General features: G+C 55.9%; 2 pseudogenes; both read left to right on the top strand.

Moving 5' to 3' along the window:
* The first annotated feature begins 1716 nt into the window (after positions 1-1716).
* LOC143429536 (U2 spliceosomal RNA) lies at positions 1717-1889 on the top strand (annotated as a pseudogene).
* A 7155-nt stretch (positions 1890-9044) lies between these two features.
* Positions 9045-9222, top strand: LOC143429535 (U2 spliceosomal RNA; annotated as a pseudogene).
* The last annotated feature ends 611 nt before the right edge of the window (positions 9223-9833 follow it).

The following is a 9833-nucleotide window of genomic DNA, read 5'->3' as shown; positions in this document are numbered from 1 at the left end:
CCGGGGGGTATGTCCGCTTCGCTGATTGGCGCTTCGTTCACCGGGCCCGCCTCGACGTGTTGCCGCTAAATGGAGCACGTCGGTGGGGGACCGGTGACAAGCGTTGCCGGCGTTGCGGGCATGAGTTCGAGGGCCTTCCCCACGTGCTCTCCCACTGCGGTCCTCACTCCGCTGCCCGGCAGCTGCGGCATGACGGCCTCGTTCATAGGCTCGTGGCGGCTGCCCGTCTGCCAGGGGAGATCCGGGTCAATAAGCGCGTCCCGGGAGTCGACGGCGAGCTGGCAGCCCTGCGTCCCGACATCGTCGTGGAGCACGGGCTGTCGAAAAACATCGTCGTGGTCGACGTGGCCGTGCCTTTCGAGAACACTCTCGAGGCAATTGAGGAGGCGAGGATGGCGAAGATACGTAAGTATCAGCCCCTCGCCGAATCATTGCGGAGGCGCGGCTACCGAGTCCACGTAGATGCGTTCGTCGTCGGCGCCCTGGGCGCGTGGGACCCGGGAAACGAGTTTGTCCTGGACCTGCTGCGCGTCTCTCAGCGTTATGCAGCGCTGATGAGGCGTCTCATGATATCTGAGACAATAGCCTGGTCCAGAGATATCTACGTGGAGCATGTATCCGGGGTGCGTCAGTACCGGGCTCCACGGGGTACGTCTGAGGCGGAGTCGACATCGGCGGCGCTGAGCGGGAGCAGTGGAGGCGCCCGCGTCCCTGGGGTGGTGTCGCCTGCGGATCCCTGAAGCCTCCACACCTGTAAGTCGGGAGGGTGAGTCGCTGGGACCTAGAGTGAGTTTCTTACATCTCTTTCGTTCTCTTTATCTTTAGCTTCTTTCTCTATTGTATTTCTATGTTTTGCTTCTCCTTATTTAACTTACTTTTATTTCTATTCATACTGCACACACTGCCTCCACACCAAAAGACTAAAGACGCGTGGATGCAACTGGAGCGTGACAAAGGGGAGTCCACTGGCTTAACAAATGGACTAAGTCTCCTAGATACGCGCCTTTTACTTATGAACACTATTTTATTCTATTTTATTTTATTTTATTTTATTCTATTTTATTTTATTTTATGATACTTGACTTTGTTTTACTATCTTGATACCCCATGGTACTAGGTACTGTTTTACGTTACGTCTTCTCTCTTTTGCTCTACGCGTCTGTGTGTGTTAATCTAATGGATTATTTTATTTTATTATTTTATTATCTTATTAATTGACTATATGGCCTATCTTTTATACTCTATTGTATTTTGGTCATCGATGCCTTCTTGTGTTGCTCTGGACCACCTGATAGCGGCTAATACCTCCTGACTGGACTCGCTTGACTACAGTAAGGCGTGTATCCGCACGCTGGCGTCGAAATACCATCTAGTCAACTATGTTATGTATTACGCTTATATAATATAAGTTCACTTTGTTTGTTATACATATAAATCAGACTCTATGTTACTTTTTAATACTATTATTACTATACTGAACAAATATACTGTTAATACGTGCCTAGGTCATGTTACCGCTTTGTATTATCTCGATGTATGACGCTAGGTTCACCTCATAGTGAGGTTGTCATGAAATTAATGGACGCTGCAGGGATTTATCCCCTAGCATGGTTGTAGATAGAAGATGGTGTATAAGTGAATTCGTGCGGATTAGTGCGAATGTATTGTATAAAACAAATGTATAACCCCTGGGGCTTCGGCCCCGGGGGAACATTAATTGTTTTAATAAACGTCTTATCTGTTCTTATCAGCTTAATATCTGATACACTCCTCATTAGGAGTCAGAATATTAACCTGATTTTTGGAAAAAGGCGGACCGCTGGGGCTTGCTCCACCTCCGCCGCGAGTCGACCCAGTATTGCAGTGCCTCTGGGACCGGCTCAATAAGAGTTCCAAAAATCAGTTTTATCTAGTCAAACCCACACACTTGATCTTCCCCATCAGTAGCTTTTAAGTATCATTTTACTTTGTGTCTTTCCGACTCGCTCACCGGAGTGTCGCGTTATCATCCGCGTCGCGCGTGCTGTGCTCGTGTGTGGTGCAGTGTTCAGTGCGTTCGACTTAGCTGGTGGAACCCCGGACTTGGTAAGTCTAACACGTGAAATTTCGGTGGAGGTCCCTTCGCGCGTAGTTAGTCTAAAGTGCTCCCGATGCGGTGGTGTTGAACGCATCGGGTAGACGTCAGACGTCCGTACGTGACGTCCCTCCTCCTAGGTCGACCATTTCGACCTCCGAGGAGTTTGAATCCGAGTAGATTCGGTTTGTTCGTCCTTATACCCGGTTATAAGTGTAAACTTTACACTTATAGCCGTTGGTTTTGAATTCGACCTCTCCGTGTTTTGGGTGTTAGACTGTTTGCACGTACGCCCGTAAATCGAATTTTTTGCTCGATTTTACGGGTCGTCGCTGCGAAATAGCAGCTGTAGATTAATTAAAATCACCGATTTATTTGTTTTAATTAAGAGATCGGGGTACACGGAGGCCCTTTACACCCCGTGTAACTCGATACGTCGCGGTCCGGAGTTTTCCAGGCCGTGTGGAGTGTCGTGGAAAGTTAAACCGTTTGCGGTTGCTGGTCACGTACGCGAAGCACGGTTCGTTCGTGCGGGGCTGTGTCCACCGGGCACAGCGGATTTGTTTTATATTATTTTATTTTAGTTTATTAGAGCCAGTTTCGTCGTTACTTTGTATTATCTGATTAATTTATTCGCGTTCGCGATCGCGTTGTCCCTTGTGATAATTGTATATACTTATTTATTCAACTTGTCCTTCGTCTTACGTGTTCGTCCCGTTCCGACCGTTACCGTTTGTGTTTGCTCCGGTGAGCGTTTTGTTTTATTACTTTGATTATTTATTTTATTTCGACGAGCCGAGTGTTTGCGTTGCGACACTATCGTAACGATGGCGGGTAATAGCAGTAATAATACAAGTTCAAGTGAAAATAGCGTGGTGTTGCTGCATTACCCGTTCCCTGCGGAATTTCCTTGCCCGTTCTGCTACCTTGGCAGAACTGTGTGCAAAAAGGGAGCGTGTGTCTATCTGAGACACACGGATCTATTCAAACATTTAAAGATCCATCACCCCGGTGCGATCAAAAGGTGGGTGTGCGGTGAGTGCGGCTTCACCGACGAAAGTGCGTATGCACTGAAGCGTGTGAAGTCGCACCACCAAACAAAACACCCGTCCACCGGGGGTCCGTGTGTCTCCGTTAGACACAACTCCCTTGCAGGGAGTGCCGCCCGCGCAACGCCCGGCGACAGCGTTGCCGAGTCGCGACCTCTTGACGCGACGGAGTTATCCGTCGAGAGCGAGGTCTCTTTCCCCCCCTTGGGTGTTTCCCCGGTGACCTGTGGGGGCGCAACGACGTGCGCCTCCACCAGACCACGAACTGTTTCTGCTCGATCAAATGTTTTCAGAGCAACGGGGACGGCTGCCTCCACCGCAGCAGTAACAACAACGACGACAACGACAACAACAACAACATCCACGGCGTCGAGAGGGGCCTCCTCCAGAACGTCAACCAAAGGCATCACCACCACGCAACCCCGGCGAGGAACTCGTCCACCCACCGCCGGGACAACAAGGACCACGAGAGCCTCCACCACCGCGACCACAACATCAACAACGACGGTAGTGGGGAGCAGCGCCGCGACACGGAGCTCCGTCACCCTCGCGGCGTTCTTACAACGAAGCCGGCGCTCCTCCGCGGACGAGGCTAGCCCGAACACAACGAGGACCAGCAGCGGGTCGGGGGTCAAGGGGAGAAGTTCAGGGGGCACCTCCACCACGCCCCCTGCCCCCTCTAAGGGGAAGAAGAGGAGTCCGGCGGCGCCCGCAGCAGCTGGGAGGAAGAGGCGGGCGTCGACCGAGCCTCCCCAACCCGACCCGCCCAGACGCATTTTACCGTCAAGGAAAGTGACCCCAACCACCACCTTCGCGGAGGTCACAAGGGGCAGCCCGTCCGCCGTGGCCGGAGCGGCGGTGGTGTCGAGGAATACAAGAGCAACGTCTCTTCCGCCCGCGTTGCCCAGGATCACGCGGGCGGCAGCGAAGAGGATGGGGGGCGCGTCCACCACCTCCAGCGCCCCCCCAGCGACACCACCACTGCAGGGCCCTCCACCTACGCCCTGCAGCGCTCCGGCCACCCTTACAACAACCACGGTGACGACATCGGTCCGTGGCTCGCCTATAATGACGGCGGCCGTCACAACACCTACGGCGGTCGCCGTCGCGGCGCGGACGCCGCCAGCCACGGGCCGCGCCTCCACCCCGCCAGCCAGGACGACTCGGGCGACGTCCCTCCCGCCCGGGTCGTCCGCGAAGAGGCCCATTCGGGGACGCCTGTCCCCTCCGGGGGTCAGAGGGGGCACCCAGACCACCGGGGTGTCCCTTCGGGTGGAGGCGCGTGGGGAGGGGACCGAGAAGAGGAGGTCCCTACCTTCGCCCAGGCCCCTCCCCACCATCCATGAGTCATCGTCGTCATCGTCGGACGACGAGAGAGCGCCGGCGGCCGTTCCCAAGGAGGGACCGGCCCGGACGAGACGGAGGCGCCGCTGCCTGGGAAGCAGCGGCAGCAGCAGCAGCAGTAGCAGTAGCAGCAGCAGCAGCAACAGGAACAGGAGCAATACGAGCGCCGCGAGGGGACGGTCTGGAACAACACCAGGAGCGGCGAGGAGGCGGTGGGTGGACCGCACCATTACTTCCACCACGGATTCGTCGGGGGAAGAGGAGGCCCCAAGGCAGCCGTCCCCGCGGGTGGAGGGAACCGGTCCCTCCACTCGAAGGTCACCGAGGCTCCCCAGGGAGGAGGAAGGGGGCCTCAATTTAGATAATTTATTACTAGAAAATAGATTTTATTCGTTGACTGACCGGGCAACTAGTCCGGTCAATAATGACAATTGTACTGACTCCCCCGGGCGAAACCGGGGGTGTATTTGTGTGTGCAGGTGTGGAGGCGCGCGGGACCCGCCCGCGTCATCATCCCGGGGCAGCGTCGTCGTGGAGGCTCCGGTGAGGACGGCCCCGTCGAGCATTCGGGAAAGCCACCCGGTGAGTGTGACACGTGGGTATCGTGCGGGTACCAGAGGCGGTCGTGCACCTGCAGCGACCGTGGGGCGGCGGCGCGGGACAGCGACAACGGGCCTCCCGGCTGCTTGCGAGCGGGTAGGCGGGGCGTCTCAGCCTCGGGCCCCGCGGCAATCTAGGGTGCCCCATCCCCGAGGTGGAGGTCGCGACGCTGCGTCCGGCGCGCCACCAACCGGTAGACCCCGATCTAGGGGACGCCGGGAGGTGGACGTTGCCGCAAGGGCGCGGTTAGTGGCCTTCGCGGAGGGGGTGGGATCACCCGAGCAACTGGAGGCGCTCGCCACGAAGGTGGACGAGTACTTTCAGGGGCGGAGGGCCGCGGGACCCGGGGCTGGCGCACGGAGTGCCGCCTCCAACGGGGGGGCCGGTCGGCGCCGGCCAGTCGCGGGGAGTGAGGGGCGTCGGGGTGATGTGGCCAATTCGATGGTGAGCGATGGCCCTCCCAGCGTCCCGGATCGCGTAGGGGAGGCTACCCGAATCCAACGTCTTTTCAGGGCGGATCGGAAGCGCGCGGTGCGGGAGATTCTCGCCGGAGAATCTCCCCATTGCAGTGTGCCCCTGGAACGGGTCCAGGAGCACTTTACGAACGTTTACTCGCTCCGAGCCCGCCCTGGTAGCCTTCCCTCTCTCTATGGGGAGGACCCGACCACTGAGTCGAACGATGCCCTGGTTTCCCCCTTCACGGAAGCCGAGGTCAGCCGTCGGTTAAAGCGGATGAAGCTTGCTTCTTCCGCCGGACCCGACGGTCTGACCTATGGTGACCTACGGAGGGGGGACCCAGGAGCGGTCCTCCTTACGGCGGTATTCAACACCTGCCGCCGCATGGAGAAGATTCCGGGGCGCTGGAAGCAGTCCAACACCGTCCTCCTTTTCAAGAAGGGTGATCGCGAGGACCTATCGAATTGGAGGCCTATCGCCCTGGGTGATGTCACCCCCAAGCTCTTCGCGGCGGTCGTCGCCGATCGGCTCACTCGTTGGGCCGTAGTCAACAAGCGGCTCAGCCAAGCACAGAAGGGCTTCTTGCCCTTCGAAGGCTGTCTGGAGCACAACTTTGTGCTTCAGCAGGCCATGGCTGCCGCTCGTAAGCAGCGTAGGGAGGTGGTGGTGGCGTGGTTGGATCTGGCCAACGCTTTCGGTTCGGTTCCCCACGCCACCATCATCGATTCGCTGGCCGGCGCCGGCGCTCCCCGGCCGCTTATCAACATCGTCGCCAGCCTTTACGACGGCGTGGCGACGCGGGTCCGTACCGCTGAAGGGTACACGCCCTGGATCCCCATGAAGTCGGGGGTGAGGCAGGGCTGCCCACTTAGCCCGATCCTATTCGACCTTTCCATTGAGGCCATGGTTCGCGGGGCCGTGGACTCGGTGGAGGGTCTGAGTGTGAGAGGGCATAAGGTGACAGCCCTGGCGTACGCAGACGACGTGGCACTCGTCGCGTCATCCGTCGACGGAATGGGAAGGCTATTGCAAGCAGCAGAGGGGACGGCTCGGCAGCTGGGGCTCTCCTTCAACCCCTCGAAGTGTGCAACCCTGCACATCAGAGGGGACGGGAGGGTTTCTAGCACCGAGTTCCGTCTAGTCGGGGGACTCGTTCCTGCCCTGTCGGAGGGGCGGAGTTACGAGCATCTGGGAGTGCCGACCGGGGTTCGGATCGACCAAACCCCGTATCCGACGATCCAAGCCTTACTAGTAGATCTTCGCGCGGTCGACGATTCCCTGCTCGCCCCCTGGCAAAAAATCGAGACCGTGGCGACATTCTTGTTGCCACGCCTCGATTTCGCGTTCAGGGGAGGCCACGTGCGAAGAACCGCTTTAGCCGATGCCGACAGGGTCGTCAAACGCACGGTAAAGAGGTGGTTGCACCTCCCGCAGCGTGCCAGTGCGGAGCTGGTCTATATCCCCCCCGCTTGGGGTGGGTGCGGCCTTCTCCCGCTGGTGGATCTGGCCGACGTGGCGACCGTGTCGCACGCGTTCAGGTTATTGAATGCGAGCGATCCGGTCGTTGCGGACTTGGCCAGGTCAGCGCTGTGTGACGCCGTGCGGGAGAAGGCCGGTCGGACCCTTGGGAGCAGGGGCCTTGCCGACTATCTCTCCGGCTCTTTGTCGGGCGAGATGGCGAGGCCATCGGCGGGCCGGGCTTCGTTCTGGTCGCGAGTAAGGAACGTCGGGATTCGTTCTTGTGCGCGGCTTGGATTCAGTTGGAGGTGGGACGAGGTTCGTGAAGAACTCTCGGTCGTTTGTCGCTCCCGGAATGGGCGTAGCGTTGTTGTGCCGCCTGCTGCCAAGGGCCAAGTCACGCGGAGGCTGAGGGCAGCAGTGGGAGAGTGCTACCTGGAAAGGCTTCTTCGGAAGCCCGACCAGGGGAAGGTTTTCGACGCGACCTCCCGTTGCGCGGTCAGTAACCACTTTCTGCGCACCGGGGGGTTTGTCCGCTTCGCTGATTGGCGCTTCGTTCACCGGGCCCGCCTCGACGTGTTGCCGCTAAATGGAGCACGTCGGTGGGGGACCGGTGACAAGCGTTGCCGGCGTTGCGGGCATGAGTTCGAGGGCCTTCCCCACGTGCTCTCCCACTGCGGTCCTCACTCCGCTGCCCGGCAGCTGCGGCATGACAACCTCGTTCATAGGCTCGTGGCGGCTGCCCGTCTGCCAGGGGAGATCCGGGTCAATAAGCGCGTCCCGGGAGTCGACGGCGAGCTGGCAGCCCTGCGTCCCGACATCGTCGTGGAGCACGGGCTGTCGAAAAACATCGTCGTGGTCGACGTGGCCGTGCCTTTCGAGAACACTCTCGAGGCAATTGAGGAGGCGAGGATGGCGAAGATACGTAAGTATCAGCCCCTCGCCGAATCATTGCGGAGGCGCGGCTACCGAGTCCACGTAGATGCGTTCGTCGTCGGCGCCCTGGGCGCGTGGGACCCGGGAAACGAGTTTGTCCTGGACCTGCTGCGCGTCTCTCAGCGTTATGCAGCGCTGATGAGGCGTCTCATGATATCTGAGACAATAGCCTGGTCCAGAGATATCTACGTGGAGCATGTATCCGGGGTGCGTCAGTACCGGGCTCCACGGGGTACGTCTGAGGCGGAGTCGACATCGGCGGCGCTGAGCGGGAGCAGTGGAGGCGCCCGCGTCCCTGGGGTGGTGCCGCCGACGGATCCTTAGGGCCTCCACACCTGCGGATCGGGGAGTCTAGTCGCCTGGAGGGGAGCTGGAGCTGGATCTGTATGGCCTCCACTTAACGTATTCCATTTTAAATTATGTCAAATCATTTTATTTTATCTAGTCTATAGTATCTTACTCTAGTCTATTCTAGTTGTCTTATTTTATTTTACCTCACTCTACCCTGTCTTATTTTATTTACTCTATCTATTTTATCTATCTCACTTTTCTTGATTTTATTCTATTTTATTTATTTTACCTTAACCTGACTAGTTTACTCATTTTAAGATGTTTATACATTTACTATCTACTCTTATTTATTTATTCGGTTATGGTTAATTTAGTAACAGATACACTACTTCTCCACTCAATATATGGCGGCCTGCATTCTCCCGACCCAACATGTGTGACTTGGATTGAGCGTACATCCGCACTAAGACTGTGAACGAGGACGCGTACATCTAGCGTGCTACAGTGGGATGCATACTGAGCTTAAAATTCGTGCACACACTATGTGATGCACTAATGCATATTGTGCAATATCCTATTTAAACTTATTGACGGTCTTTTTGAATTATATATGACTATCTTATCAGTCATGTAGCTATATTTATTGTAATATTGTTGTGTTCTGTATGCTGTACATCAAATTGTTGTTATAACTATATATAAGATGTTGCGTCAGGGGTTAGCCCCCAACATAACTTATAATAAAATTATTATACTTTTGTTAATTCGTGCGGATTAAACACGGAGATATATTGTAAACTGACTGTATACCCCTGGGGCTCCGGCCCCAGGGGAACATTAATTGATAAATAAACGCTCTTAATCTGTTCTTATCAGCTTAATATCTGATACACTCCTCATTAGGAGTCAGAATATTAACCTGATTTTTGGAAAAAGGCGGACCGCTGGGGCTTGCTCCACCTCCGCCGCGAGTCGACCCAGTATTGCAGTGCCTCTGGGACCGGCTCAATAAGCCTTTTCCAAAGATCAGTTTTATTTATCTAGTCAAAACCCACGCACTTTGATTTATCCATCAGTAGCTATAAGTATCATTTTACCTTGTGTTTTTCCGACTCGCTCACCGGAGTGTCGCGTCTTCATCCGCGTCGCGCGTGCTGTGCTCGTGTGTGGTGCAGTGTTCAGTGCGTTCGACTTAGCTGGTGGAACCCCGGACTTGGTAAGTCTAGCACTTGGAATATCGGTGGAGGTCCCATTTCGCGTGATTAGTTTAAAGTGCTCCCGATGCGGTGGTGTTGAACGCATCGGGTAGACGTTAGACGTCCATACGTGACGTCCCTCCTCCTAGGTCGACCATTTCGACCTCCGAGGAGTTTGAATTCGAGTAGAATCGGTTTGTCTGACCTTATACCCGGTTATAAGTGTAAACTTTACACTTATAGCCGTTGGTTTTGAATTCGACCTCTCCGTATTTTGGGTGTTAGACTGTTTGCACGTACGCCCGTAAATCGAATTTTTTTGCTCGATTTTACGGGTCGTCGCTGCGTAATAGCAGCAATTAGTTTAATTAAATTCACCGTCTATTTGTTTAATTAAGAGATCGGGGTACACGGAGGCCCTTTACACCC

The sequence above is a fragment of the Xylocopa sonorina genome, chromosome 11, assembly GCF_050948175.1.
Source record: "Xylocopa sonorina isolate GNS202 chromosome 11, iyXylSono1_principal, whole genome shotgun sequence".
Lineage (NCBI taxonomy): Eukaryota > Metazoa > Arthropoda > Insecta > Hymenoptera > Apidae > Xylocopa > Xylocopa sonorina.
Note: the sequence above shows the minus strand (reverse complement) of the source record. Positions and strands in the feature narration are given on the sequence as shown.